The following is a 13,844-nucleotide window of genomic DNA, read 5'->3' on the forward strand; positions in this document are numbered from 1 at the left end:
AGTTCCGGCCAAACCAGGATGGGGTCATTGTATATAACATTATTGCTTTTATTTTAACTTGTGTTGCCTTGCAATATATTTGCATAGATGAAAGGACACATCTCAATCAAACGAGATCTGCTTTTGAAGCTTCAGTGTCTTGTTTAGTCTCCTTGGAAACTTTGGTGTCAATGTCTGATGTACTAATAGCTGGTGTGAGAACTGATATTATTGTATAACTCCCAAATACACGACAATACCCACGCAATGGCTTGGGGCCCCGAGGGGCTAAGGGGGCCCCTGGTGCCTAGTAGCAGTGTTAGATTACAAGCTGAATTGTAACTTGCAACAATTGCCTTCTTTTCTCAGTTCAAAACTCATGTTTTGTTAGTACCACCTTTTATTTGTAATGTAGTGCTTGTGACAGCTCTCTGTTTAGTGATAGGGTAAAGTCTCTACACTGCGATGCGGGAGACCTGGTTATAGAATCCTGCTGTGGCAATACAATGAATCGTGTGGTGAGAAAAATAAGAGTATTTTACGGCTGAATCCTCATAGCCTAATAAACCCGAAAATACATTAGGCCATTTTTTCACACCAGTGTGTGCTATTTGTGTTGCAGTATTTAGTATTGTTATGCTAAGAAGTGTGTTTGTATTCAAAGCTCTGAAGTCACACGAATACGACGAAAGTCTGAGCATTGACTCAATGGTCAGATTCCTTGCAGAACGACAAAAGTCTGCACGACGTGAACCGCAGCCCATGGAAACAAGCCGACAGAGTGATGCCTGCCAGTTGTACAGTTTCTACAGGAAGCCTGATTAGGTACAACCATGTAGCAGGTGTTATCGATACAACGGGCTGATGTTAAAGAGTTGAAAAGGCTACAAGTGTAGTGGGTAACTGTAGGATTTTGGAATCGGTCTAGGACATTGAGAAGTCTTCAATCGAAAGCAAACGAGACATTAAGTGACCAGGTTTAGTTGATGTAGCTACTGAATTCAGTACGCACTGTATCTGTTGTGTGCTATTTATTGGAGCTCTATTGATTTTTACCGCAGCTTAAGTAGTGATTTTCAACAGAAAACTTGTTGATGACAATCTTTTGTCAGTGACCTTATTGTTCGTGATCAACAGCTCCTGATGAAAAGTGCGTAGCAAATTGACGGGATACTTTATGCTGCATTTGAGGATTGTTTTATAAGGAATAATGTACTATGCGACTCCGATCATGGTTAAAGCCATGGCAGTCATGTTTTGCTATTTCTGGCACAGAACCTACACACACATCATCACTGCAGTGACACGTCTGTAAAACTTGAAAACAACAATAACAACACTGAAACGGATTCAGTTAAATATAGTTCTTTAATATATGTATTTGAACCTAAAAAGTGTATTTCAAATGCTGCTTTTTAAGTCGGGATTTTAAGTCGGAAACTTTACAACAATGAAACAATTTTGCAATGTATTTTTCACATCCGTCTTTTACATCCTTATTTCATTCAGTTTGTGATGTGTATTGATTAATATGATTTAATAACATCTTTATTTTCTATTTGCGTTGCAGCTAGGTGTAGTGTTTGGTTGAACAATCATAATCAGAAGACTCCTAGTTTTTCAGAATAGCGGAACAAAGCCCCCAGAAGTCTGCGATTCTGTCACTGTTCTCCGCAACGCCGTTTTCATAGTGCCCTACACACCCCATCTGCACGGCTATCTACTTACAAACGGTAATTCAATTCAGCCCCATGACACATTTGAGCCACCTAACTCCGCCAGCTTCAGTCAATGAAAGCCAGCAACATGAAAAAGTACTACAAGGTAAGAACATGTATTTCGCTCTCCCATTTTCACTTTAGTTCGAGTTCACTGACGATACGCTAGCCCAGACTTGTAATGTCAGAGGACTGTGGCAGACACTGGTGAGTGTGCTGACGCTAAAATGGTCATGACAGGTAGAGGTGGAGGGGCCCCTGTACTGAGCTTTGATTGGGGCTCCAAAATTGACAAGCCCGACCCCAAACAATACCTATGAAGTTTCACACTTTCTTCATTCAAGGAAACTGGACCGAACATGTGGGGGAGTTTCATGGAAGGGGCAGGGGAGAGAGTGGAGCAGCTCCAAAACCCCAGCTCCGGCTCCAGAACTCCCATGAAGCCGAGCACTACCAGCTCCAGCTCCTCAACGAATAAGACTGGAACGAGCTCAGGACCCAGGAGCCGGTGCATTGGCCAGCATCCAATAAAGCCTAATTAAAGATATGTTGGGCATGTAGCCCTTTGTGTGGGAGAGTAGGCATTGAACGTACTCTTAATGTCACAAATCGTAGTGAGTGTAGGCTACAGAAATAAGCATGTCAATGCACTTTAATGGTTGCTTTCGCTGTCACCTCCGTAAATGCACTTCATATGGTACTTGATCTTGGTACATGTAAGGCAAGTTAGATTGCGCTTAGAAAGCAGCTCTGGTACGCATATTATCATGAAACTCAAACAAGGAAGCAAGTTGTGAATGTTTCTGTTTTAGGGAATTTGGGGTAAACCTTACTGACAGCGGGAAGCCCATATGAAGAGGCAACGGGTGAAAAGAAGGTTCCACCGAGATTTGAACTCGGATCACTGGATTCAAAGTCCAAAGTGCTAACCATTACACCACGGAACCATTCTGTTTCACAGTTCACGATGAGATCTCTCAACAATTCGTTTTTAAACCATGTCTGTAAAATTTAAACGGAATTCCCTTATAATAGCGTTTGAAATATTTATGAATGTTGGGAAAGAAACAGAAAAGGGCTCAATTATGAGTGCAAATGAGTGTTCTACACGTGAATGGATTTGTGTCAAACATAGTGATTCTTAATTCTATTCGACAAAATTGATACAGTCGTGAACAAAGATTGAAGTGAATTTGTTCAAAATCTCAATTTCAGCAGCTCCTCTAATCCATAAAGCATTGAAATGATGAAGCTGTTCATGATTTAATCAATAAAGACACGTATTTACACCAAACCATATTCGATTATTGATTAATGAATTAATATATTAACACGTTTCCTTTTTCCTTGGGCCTGAAAGTCAGAGTCGAGAGTGCGCCGTTACCCAATGGGAGCTGTGAAATGCATGTTGTAAAATGCTACGAGTGTTGGACGGGCAGTTTGTTTCACCATGTTAGGGTGAGGGGTGAGCGAGAGCGGGCTCTAGAGGGAGCCAGAGCGGTCTGGACTAGGGTTGGCAATACTCGGGGTTTGCTGGCTCCGGCTCTGGAGTGGCCCCCACAGGTTCAGCTCCAGCTCCTGGCTAGTTCCGGCCAAACCAGGATGGGGTCATTGTATATAACATTATTGCTTTTATTTTAACTTGTGTTGCCTTGCAATATATTTGCATATATGAAAGGACACATCTCAATCAGACGAGATCTGCTTTTGAAGCTTCAGTGTCTTGTTTAGTCTCCTTGGAAACTTTGGTGTCAATGTCTGATGTACTAATAGCTGGTGTGAGAACTGATATTATTGCATAACTCCCAAATACACGACAATACCCACGCAATGGCTTGGGGCCCCGAGGGGCTAAGGGGGCCCCTGATGCCTAGTAGCAGTGTTAGATTACAAGCTGAATTGTAACTTGCAACAATTTCCTTCTTTTCTCAGTTCAAAACTCATGTTTTCTTAGTACCACCTTTTATTTGTAATGTAGTGCTTGTGACAGCTCTTTGCTTAGTGGTAGGGTAAAGTCTCTACACTGCGATGCGGGAGACCTGGTTATAGAATCCTGCTGTGGCAATACAATGAATCGTGTGGTGAGAAAAATAAGAGTATTTTACGGCTGAATCCTCATAGCCTAATAAACCCGAAAATACATTAGGGCATTTTTTCACACCAGTGTGTGCTATTTGTGTTGCAGTATTTAGTATTGTTATGCTAAGAAGTGTGTTTGTATTCAAAGCTCTGAAGTCACACGAATACGACGAAAGTCTGAGCATTGACTCAATGGTCAGATTTGCATTTCACGATGACATCTCTAAACAATTCGTTTTTAAACCATGTCTGTAAATCTTTAACAGTATTCCTTTATAATAGCGTTTGAAATATTTATGAATGTTGGGAAAGAAACAGAAAAGGGCTCAATTATGAGTGCAAATGAGTGTTCTACACGTGAATGGATTTGTGTCAAACATAGTGATTCTTAATTGTATTCGACAAAATTGATACAGTCGTGAACAAAGATTGAAGTGAATTTGTTCAAAATCTCCATTTCAGCAGCTCCTCTAATCCATATAGCATTGAAATGATGAAGCTGTACATGATTTAATCAATAAAGACACGTATTTACACCTACCCATATTCGATTATTGATTAATGAATTAATATATTAACACGTTTCCTTATTCCTTGGGCCTGAAAGTCAGAGTCGAGAGTGCGCCGTTACCCAATGGGAGCTGTGAAATGCATGTTTCCTTCTTTTCTCAGTTCAAAACTCATGTTTTGTTAGTACCACCTTTTATTTGTAATGTAGTGCTTGTGACAGCTCTCTGTTTAGTGATAGGGTAAAGTCTCTACACTGCGATGCGGGAGACCTGGTTATAGAATCCTGCTGTGGCAATACAATGAATCGTGTGGTGAGTAAAATAAGAGTATTTTACGGCTGAATCCTCATAGCCTAATAAACCCGAAAATACATTAGGGCATTTTTTCACACCAGTGTGTGCTATTTGTGTTGCAGTATTTAGTATTGTTATGCTAAGACGTGTGTTTGTATTCAAAGCTCTGAAGTCACACGAATACGACGAAAGTCTGAGCATTGACTCAATGGTCAGATTCCTTGCAGAACGACAAAAGTCTGCACGACGTGAACCGCAGCCCATGGAAACAAGCCGACAGAGTGATGCCTGCCAGTTGTACAGTTTCTACAGGAAGCCTGATTAGGTACAACCATGTAGCAGGTGTTATCGATACAACGGGCTGACGTTAAAGAGTTGAAAAGGCTACAAGTGTAGTGGGTAACTGTAGGATTTTGGAATCGGTGTAGGACATTGAGAAGTCTTCAATCGAAATAAAACGAGACATTAAGTGACCAGGTTTAGTTGATGTAGCTACTGAATTCAGTACGCACTGTATCTGTTGTGTGCTATTTATTGGAGCTCTATTGATTTTTACCGCAGCTTAAGTAGTGATTTCCAACAGAAAACTTGTTGATGACAATCTTTTGTCAGTGACCTTATTGTTCGTGATCAACAGCTCCTGATGAAAAGTGCGTAGCAAATTGACGGGATACTTTATGCTGCATTTGAGGATTGTTTTATAAGGAATAATGTACATTGCGGCTCCGATCATGGTTAAAGCCATGGCAGTCATGTTTTGCTATTTCTGGCACAAAACCTACACACACATCATCACTGCAGTGACACGTCAGTAAAACTTGAAAACAACAATAACAACACTGAAACGGATTCAGTTAAATATAGTGCTTTAAAATATGTATTTGAAACTAAAAAGTGTATTTCAAATGCTGCTTTTTAAGTCGGGATTTTAAGTCGGAAACTTTACAACAATGAAACAATTTTGCAATGTATTTTTCACATCCGTCTTTTACATCCTTATTTCATTCAGTTTGTGATGTGTATTGATTAATATGATTTAATAACATCTTTATTTTCTATTTGCGTTGTAGCTAGGTGTAGTGTTTGGTTGAACAATCATAATCAGAAGACTCCTAGTTTTTCAGAATGCATGTTGTAAAATGCTACGAGTGTTGGACGGGTTCGCTGTATATAGACTCGGTGTTGTGTCATAAATGAGATCATTTGAATGGACTTTGTCAAAACCAAGAGGAAAACAAAACAGGTGTAGTATTTGGAGTTGAATCACATGGCTGAAAAATATCCCATTTGTTGGTATGGGACGAATGAATTGCATGTTTGTGTGCTCAAGGATGGCAGTGCTGTTGTTTTTGTTGCATTCCCTAACCGGGAATTCGGACCCATGTCGTGGCAATGCGAGTGCCGAATCCTAACCACTAGACCACTAGAAGGTGCCTAGACCCTGTCCTGGAGACCACAATACAATCCTTGAATTTCTCAGGGTGTTCATTTGCTGTGGGCACAGTGCTTCTGGTGCTGAAATAACATTGACCAGGGGAAAATTGCATAAGATTAGGTTCCACCGAGATTTGAACTCGGATCGCTGGCATCAGAGTCCAGTTTGTTTCACCATGTTAGGGTGAGGGGTGAGCGAGAGCGGGCTCTAGAGGAAGCCAGAGCGGTCCGGACTAGGGTTGGCAATACTCGGGGTTTGCTGGCTCCGGCTCTGGAGTGGCCCCCACAGGTTCAGCTCCAGCTCCTGGCTAGTTCCAGCCAAACCAGGATGGGGTCATTGTATATAACATTATTGCTTTTATTTTAACTTGTGTTGCCTTGCAATATATTTGCATAGATGAAAGGACACATCTCAATCAGACGAGATCTGCTTTTGAAGCTTCAGTGTCTTGTTTAGTCTCCTTGGAAACTTTGGTGTCAATGTCTGATGTACTAATAGCTGGTGTGAGAACTGATATTATTGTATAACTCCCAAATACACGACAATACCCACGCAATGGCTTGGGGCCCCGAGGGGCTAAGGGGGCCACTGATGCCTAGTAGCAGTTTTAAATTACAAGCTGAATTGTAACTTGCAACAATTTCCTTCTTTTCTCAGTTCAAAACTCATGTTTTGTTAGTACCACCTTTTATTTGTAATGTAGTGCTTGTGACAGCTCTCTGTTTAGTGATAGGGTAAAGTCTCTACACTGCGATGCGGGAGACCTGGTTATAGAATCCTGCTGTGGCAATACAATGAATCGTGTGGTGAGAAAAATAAGAGTATTTTACGGCTGAATCCTCATAGCCTAATAAACCCGAAAATACATTAGGGCATTTTTTCACACCAGTGTGTGCTATTTGTGTTGCAGTATTTAGTATTGTTATGCTAAGAAGTGTGTTTGTATTCAAAGCTCTGAAGTCACACGAATACGACGAAAGTCTGAGCATTGACTCAATGGTCAGATTTGCATTTCACGATGACATCTCTAAACAATTCGTTTTTAAACCATGTCTGTAAATCTTTAACAGTATTCCTTTATAATAGCGTTTGAAATATTTATGAATGTTGGGAAAGAAACAGAAAAGGGCTCAATTATGAGTGCAAATGAGTGTTCTACACGTGAATGGATTTGTGTCAAACATAGTGATTCTTAATTGTATTCGACAAAATTGATACAGTCGTGAACAAAGATTGAAGTGAATTTGTTCTAAATCTCCATTTCAGCAGCTCCTCTAATCCATAAAGCATTGAAATGATGAAGCTGTTCATGATTTAATCAATAAAGACACGTATATACACCTACCCATATTCGATTATTGATTAATGAATTAATATATTAACACGTTTCCTTTTTCCTTGGGCCTGAAAGTCAGAGTCGAGAGTGCGCCGTTACCCAATGGGAGCTGTGAAATGCATGTTGTAAAATGCTACGAGTGTTGGACGGGTTCACTGTAAATAGACTCGGTGTTGTGTCATAAATGAGATCATTAGAATGGACTTTGTCAAAACCAAGAGGAAAACAAAACAGGTGTAGTATTTGGAGTTGAATCACATGGCTGAAAAATATCCCATTTGTTGGTATGGGACGAATGAATTGCATGTTTGTGTGCTCAAGCATGCCAGTGCTGTTGTTTTTGTTGCATTCCCTAACCAGGAATTCGGACCCATGTCGTGGCAATGCGAGTGCCGAATCCTAACCACTAGACCACTAGAAGGTGCCTAGACCCTGTCCTGGAGACCACAATACAATCCTTGAATTTCTCAGGGTGTTGATTTGCTGTGGGCACAGTGCTTCTGGTGCTGAAATAACATTGACCAGGGGAAAATTGCATAAGATTAGGTTCCACCGAGATTTGAACTCGGATCGCTGGCATCAGAGTCCAGTTTCTTTCACCATGTTAGGGTGAGGGGTGAGCGAGAGCGGGCTCTAGAGGAAGCCAGAGCGGTCGGGACTAGGGTTGGCAATACTCGGGGTTTGCTGGCTCCGGCTCTGGAGTGGCCCCCACAGGTTCAGCTCCAGCTCCTGGCTAGTTCCGGCCAAACCAGGATGGGGTCATTGTATATAACATTATTGCTTTTATTTTAACTTGTGTTGCCTTGCAATATATTTGCATAGATGAAAGGACACATCTCAATCAGACGAGATCTGCTTTTGAAGCTTCAGTGTCTTGTTTAGTCTCCTTGGAAACTTTGGTGTCAATGTCTGATGTACTAATAGCTGGTGTGAGAACTGATATTATTGTAGAACTCCCAAATACACGACAATACCCACGCAATGGCTTGGGGCCCCGAGGGGCTAAGGGGGCCCCTGGTGCCTAGTAGCAGTGTTAGATTACAAGCTGAATTGTAACTTGCAACAATTTCCTTCTTTTCTCAGTTCAAAACTCATGTTTTGTTAGTACCACCTTTTATTTGTAATGTAGTGCTTGTGACAGCTCTCTGTTTAGTGATAGGGTAAAGTCTCTACACTGCGATGCGGGAGACCTGGTTATAGAATCCTGCTGTGGCAATACAATGAATCGTGTGGTGAGAAAAATAAGAGTATTTTACGGCTGAATCCTCATAGCCTAATAAACCCGAAAATACATTAGGGCATTTTTTCACACCAGTGTGTGCTATTTGTGTTGCAGTATTTAGTATTGTTTTGCTAAGAAGTGTGTTTGTATTCAAAGCTCTGAAGTCACACGAATACGACGAAAGTCTGAGCATTGACTCAATGGTCAGATTCCTTGCAGAACGACAAAAGTCTGCACGACGTGAACCGCAGCCCATGGAAACAAGCCGACAGAGTGATGCCTGCCAGTTGTACAGTTTCTACAGGAAGCCTGATTAGGTACAACCATGTAGCAGGTGTTATCGATACAACGGGCTGACGTTAAAGCGTTGAAAAGGCTACAAGTGTAGTGGGTAACTGTAGGATTTTGGAATCGGTGTAGGACATTGAGAAGTCTTCAATCGAAATAAAACGAGACATTAAGTGACCAGGTTTAGTTGATGTAGCTACTGAATTCAGTACGCACTGTATCTGTTGTGTGCTATTTATTGGAGCTCTATTGATTTTTACCGCAGCTTAAGTAGTGATTTCCAACAGAAAACTTGTTGATGACAATCTTTTGTCAGTGACCTTATTGTTCGTGATCAACAGCTCCTGATGAAAAGTGCGTAGCAAATTGACGGGATACTTTATGCTGCATTTGAGGATTGTTTTATAAGGAATAATGTACATTGCGGCTCCGATCATGGTTAAAGCCATGGCAGTCATGTTTTGCTATTTCTGGCACAAAACCTACACACACATCATCACTGCAGTGACACGTCTGTAAAACTTGAAAACAACAATAACAACACTGAAACGGATTCAGTTAAATATAGTTCTTTAAAATATGTATTTGAAACTAAAAAGTGTATTTCAAATACTGCTTTTTAAGTCGGGATTTTAAGTCGGAAACTTTACAACAATGAAACAATTTTGCAATGTATTTTTCACATCCGTCTTTTACATCCTTATTTCATTCAGTTTGTGATGTGTATTGATTAATATGATTTAATAACATTTTAATTTTCTATTTGCGTTGTAGCTAGGTGTAGTGTTTGGTTGAACAATCATAATCAGAAGACTCCTAGTTTTTCAGAATAGCGGAACAAAGCCCCCAGAAGTCCGCGATTCTGTCACTGTTCTCCGCAACGCCGTTTTCATAGTGCCCTACACACCCCATCTGCACGGCTATCTACTTACAAACGGTAATTTAATTCAGCCCCATGACACATTTGAGCCACCTAACTCCACCAGCTTCAGTCAATGAAAGACAGCAACATGAAAAAGTACTACAAGGTAAGAACATGTATTTCGCTCTCCCATTTTCACTTTAGTTCGAGTTCACTGACGATACTCTAGCCCAGCCTTGTAATGTCAGATGACTGTGGCAGACACTGGTGAGTGTGCTGACGCTAAAATGGTCATGACAGGTAGAGGTGGAGGGGCCCCTGTACTGAGCTTTGATTGGGGCTCCAAAATTGACAAGCCCGACCCCAAACAATACCTATGAAGTTTCACACTTTCTTCATTCAAGGAAACTGGACCGAACATGTGGGGGAGTTTCATGGAAGGGGCAGGGGAGAGAGTGGAGCAGCTCCAAAACCCCAGCTCCGGCTCCAGAACTCCCATGAAGCCGAGCACTGCCAGCTCCAGCTCCTCAACGAATAAGACTGGAACGAGCTCAGGACCCAGGAGCCGGTGCATTGGCCAGCATCCAATAAAGCCTAATGAAAGATATGTTGGGCATGTAGCCCTTTGTGTGGGAGAGTAGGCATTGAACGTACTCTTAATGTCACAAATCGTAGTGAGTGTAGGCTACAGAAATAAGCATGTCAATGCACTTTAATGGTTGCTTTCGCTGTCACCTCCGTAAATGCACTTCATATGGTACTTGATCTTGGTACATGTAAGGCAAGTTAGATTGCGCTTAGAAAGCAGCTCTGGCATCGCATATTATCATGAAACTCAAACAAGGAAGCAAGTTGTGAATGTTTCTGTTTTAGGGAATTTGGGGTAAACCTTACTGACAACGGGAAGCCCATATGAAGAGGCAACGGGTGAAAAGAAGGTTCCACCGAGATTTGAACTCGGATCACTGCATTCAAAGTCCAAAGTGCTAACCATTACACCACGGAACCATTCTGTTTCACATTTCATGATGAGAGCTCTAAACAATTCGTTTTTAAACCATGTCTGTAAATCTTTAACAGTATTCCTTTATAATAGCGTTTGAAATATTTATGAATGCTGGGAAAGAAACAGAAAAGGGCTCAATTATGAGTGCAATTGAGAATTCTACACGTGAATGGATTTGTGTCAAACATAGTGATTCTTAATTGTATTCGACAAAATTGATACAGTCGTGAACAAAGATTGAAGTGAATTTGTTCAAAATCTCCATTTCAGCAGCTCCTCTAATCCATAAAGCATTGAAATGATGAAGCTGTACATGATTTAATCAATAAAGACACGTATTTACACCTACCCATATTCGATTATTGATTAATGAATTAATATATTAACACGTTTCCTTATTCCTTGGGCCTGAAAGTCAGAGTCGAGAGTGCGCCGTTACCCAATGGGAGCTGTGAAATGCATGTTGTAAAATGCTACGAGTGTTGGACGGGCAGTTTGTTTCACCATGTTAGGGTGAGGGGTGAGCGAGAGCGGGCTCTAGAGGGAGCCAGAGCGGTCTGGACTAGGGTTGGCAATACTCGGGGTTTGCTGGCTCCGGCTCTGGAGTGGCCCCCACAGGTTCAGCTCCAGCTCCTGGCTAGTTCGGCCAAACCAGGATGGGGTCATTGTATATAACATTATTGCTTTTATTTTAACTTGTGTTGCCTTGCAATATATTTGCGTAGATGAAAGGACACATCTCAATCAGACGAGATCTGCTTTTGAAGCTTCAGTGTCTTGTTTAGTCTCCTTGGAAACTTTGGTGTCAATGTCTGATGTACTAATAGCTGGTGTGAGAACTGATATTATTGTATAACTCCCAAATACACGACAATACCCACGCAATGGCTTGGGGCCCCGAGGGGCTAAGGGGGCCTCTGATGCCTAGTAGCAGTGTTAGATTACAAGCTGAATTGTAACTTGCAACAATTGACTTCTTTTCTCAGTGCATAGCAAATTGACGGGATACTTTATGCTGCATTTGAGGATTGTTTTTATGAGGAATAATGTACATTGCGGCTCCGATCATGGTTAAAGCCATGGCAGTCATGTTTTCATATTTCTGGCACAGAATCTCCACACACAACATCACTGCAGTGACACGTCTGTAAAACTTGAAAACAACAATAACAACACTGAAACGGATTCAGTTAAATATAGTTCTTTAAAATATGTATTTGAACCTAAAAAGTGTATTTCAAATGCTGCTTTTTAAGTCGGGATTTTAAGTCGGAAACTTTACAACAATGAAACAATTTTGCAATGTATTTTTCACATCCGTCTTTTACATCCTTATTTCATTCAGTTTGTGAGGTGTATTGATTAATATGATTTCATAACATCTTTATTTTCAATTTGCGTTGTAGCTAGGTGTAGTGTTTGGTTGAACAATCATAATCAGAAGACTCCTAGTTTTTCAGAATAGCGGAACAAAGCCCCCAGAAGTCCGCGATTCTGTCACTGTTCTCCGCAACGCCGTTTTCATAGTGCCCTACACACCCCATCTGCACGGCTATCTACTTACAAACGGTAATTTAATTCAGCCCCATGACACATTTGACACATGACACACCTAACTCCGCCAGCTTCAGTCAATGAAAGCCAGCAACATGAAAAAGTACTACAAGGTAAGAACATGTATTTCGCTCTCCCATTTTCACTTTAGTTCGAGTTCACTGACGATACTCTAGCCCAGCCTTGTAATGTCAGAGGACTGTGGCAGACACTGGTGAGTGTGCTGACGCTAAAATGGTCATGACAGGTAGAGGTGGAGGGGCCCCTGTACTGAGCTTTGATTGGGGCTCCAAAATTGACAAACCCGACCCCAAACAATACCTATGAAGTTTCACACTTTCTTCATTCAAGGAAACTGGACCGAACATGTGGGGGAGATTCATGGAAGGGGCAGGGGAGAGAGTGGAGCAGCTCCAAAACCCCAGCTCCGGCTCCAGAACTCCCATGAAGCCGAGCACTGCCAGCTCCAGCTCCTCAACGAATAAGACTGGAACGAGCTCAGGACCCAGGAGCCGGTGCATTGGCCAGCATCCAATAAAGCCTAATGAAAGATATGTTGGGCATGTAGCCCTTTGTGTGGGAGAGTAGGCATTGAACGTACTCTTAATGTCACAAATCGTAATGAGTGTAGGCTACAGAAATAAGCATGTCAATGCACTTTAATGGTTGCTTTCGCTGTCACCTCCGTAAATGCACTTCAAATGGTACTTGATCTTGGTACATTAAGGCAAGTTAGATTGCGTTTAGAAAGCAGCTCTGGCATCGCATATTATCATGAAACTCAAACAAGGAAGCAAGTTGTGAATGTTTCTGTTTTAGGGAATTTGGGGTAAACCTTACTGACAACGGGAAGCCCATATGAAGAGGCAACGGGTGAAAAGAAGGTTCCACCGAGATTTGAACTCGGATCACTGCATTCAAAGTCCAAAGTGCTAACCATTACACCACGGAACCATTCTGTTTCACATTTCATGATGAGAGCTCTAAACAATTCGTTTTTAAACCATGTCTGTAAATCTTTAACAGTATTCCTTTATAATAGCGTTTGAAATATTTATGAATGCTGGGAAAGAAACAGAAAAGGGCTCAATTATGAGTGCAATTGAGAATTCTACACGTGAATGGATTTGTGTCAAACATAGTGATTCTTAATTGTATTCGACAAAATTGATACAGTCGTGAACAAAGATTGAAGTGAATTTGTTCAAAATCTCCATTTCAGCAGCTCCTCTAATCCATAAAGCATTGAAATGATGAAGCTGTACATGATTTAATCAATAAAGACACGTATTTACACCTACCCATATTCGATTATTGATTAATGAATTAATATATTAACACGTTTCCTTATTCCTTGGGCCTGACCTGATTTGAACTCGGATCACTGGATTCAAAGTCCAAAGTCCAGGGTGTTCATTTGCTGTGGGCACAGTGCTTCTGGTGCTGAAATAACATTGACCAGGGGAAAATTGCATAAGATTAGGTTCCACCGAGATTTGAACTCGGATCGCTGGATTCAGAGTCCAGAGTGCTAACCATTACACCATGGAACCTGCACAGAA

At 41.3% G+C, this 13,844-nt stretch overlaps 4 non-coding genes across 4 annotated transcripts; all 4 read right to left on the minus strand.

Annotated features, from left to right (window-relative positions):
• Nucleotides 1–2,572: 2,572 nt before the first annotated feature.
• On the minus strand, nucleotides 2,573–2,644 carry trnaq-uug (transfer RNA glutamine (anticodon UUG)). Its single transcript has one exon. It is a non-coding gene; the product is annotated as a tRNA-Gln (tRNA).
• An 8,014-nt stretch (nucleotides 2,645–10,658) lies between these two features.
• On the minus strand, nucleotides 10,659–10,730 carry trnaq-uug (transfer RNA glutamine (anticodon UUG)). Its single transcript has one exon. It is a non-coding gene; the product is annotated as a tRNA-Gln (tRNA).
• A 2,434-nt stretch (nucleotides 10,731–13,164) lies between these two features.
• Nucleotides 13,165–13,236, minus strand: trnaq-uug (transfer RNA glutamine (anticodon UUG)). Its single transcript has one exon. It is a non-coding gene; the product is annotated as a tRNA-Gln (tRNA).
• A 527-nt stretch (nucleotides 13,237–13,763) lies between these two features.
• trnaq-cug (transfer RNA glutamine (anticodon CUG)) lies at nucleotides 13,764–13,835 on the minus strand. The gene has a single exon. It is a non-coding gene; the product is annotated as a tRNA-Gln (tRNA).
• Between the last annotated feature and the right edge of the window lie 9 nt (nucleotides 13,836–13,844).

The sequence above is a fragment of the Amia ocellicauda genome, chromosome 17 (genome assembly GCF_036373705.1).
Source record: "Amia ocellicauda isolate fAmiCal2 chromosome 17, fAmiCal2.hap1, whole genome shotgun sequence".
NCBI lineage: Eukaryota > Metazoa > Chordata > Actinopteri > Amiiformes > Amiidae > Amia > Amia ocellicauda.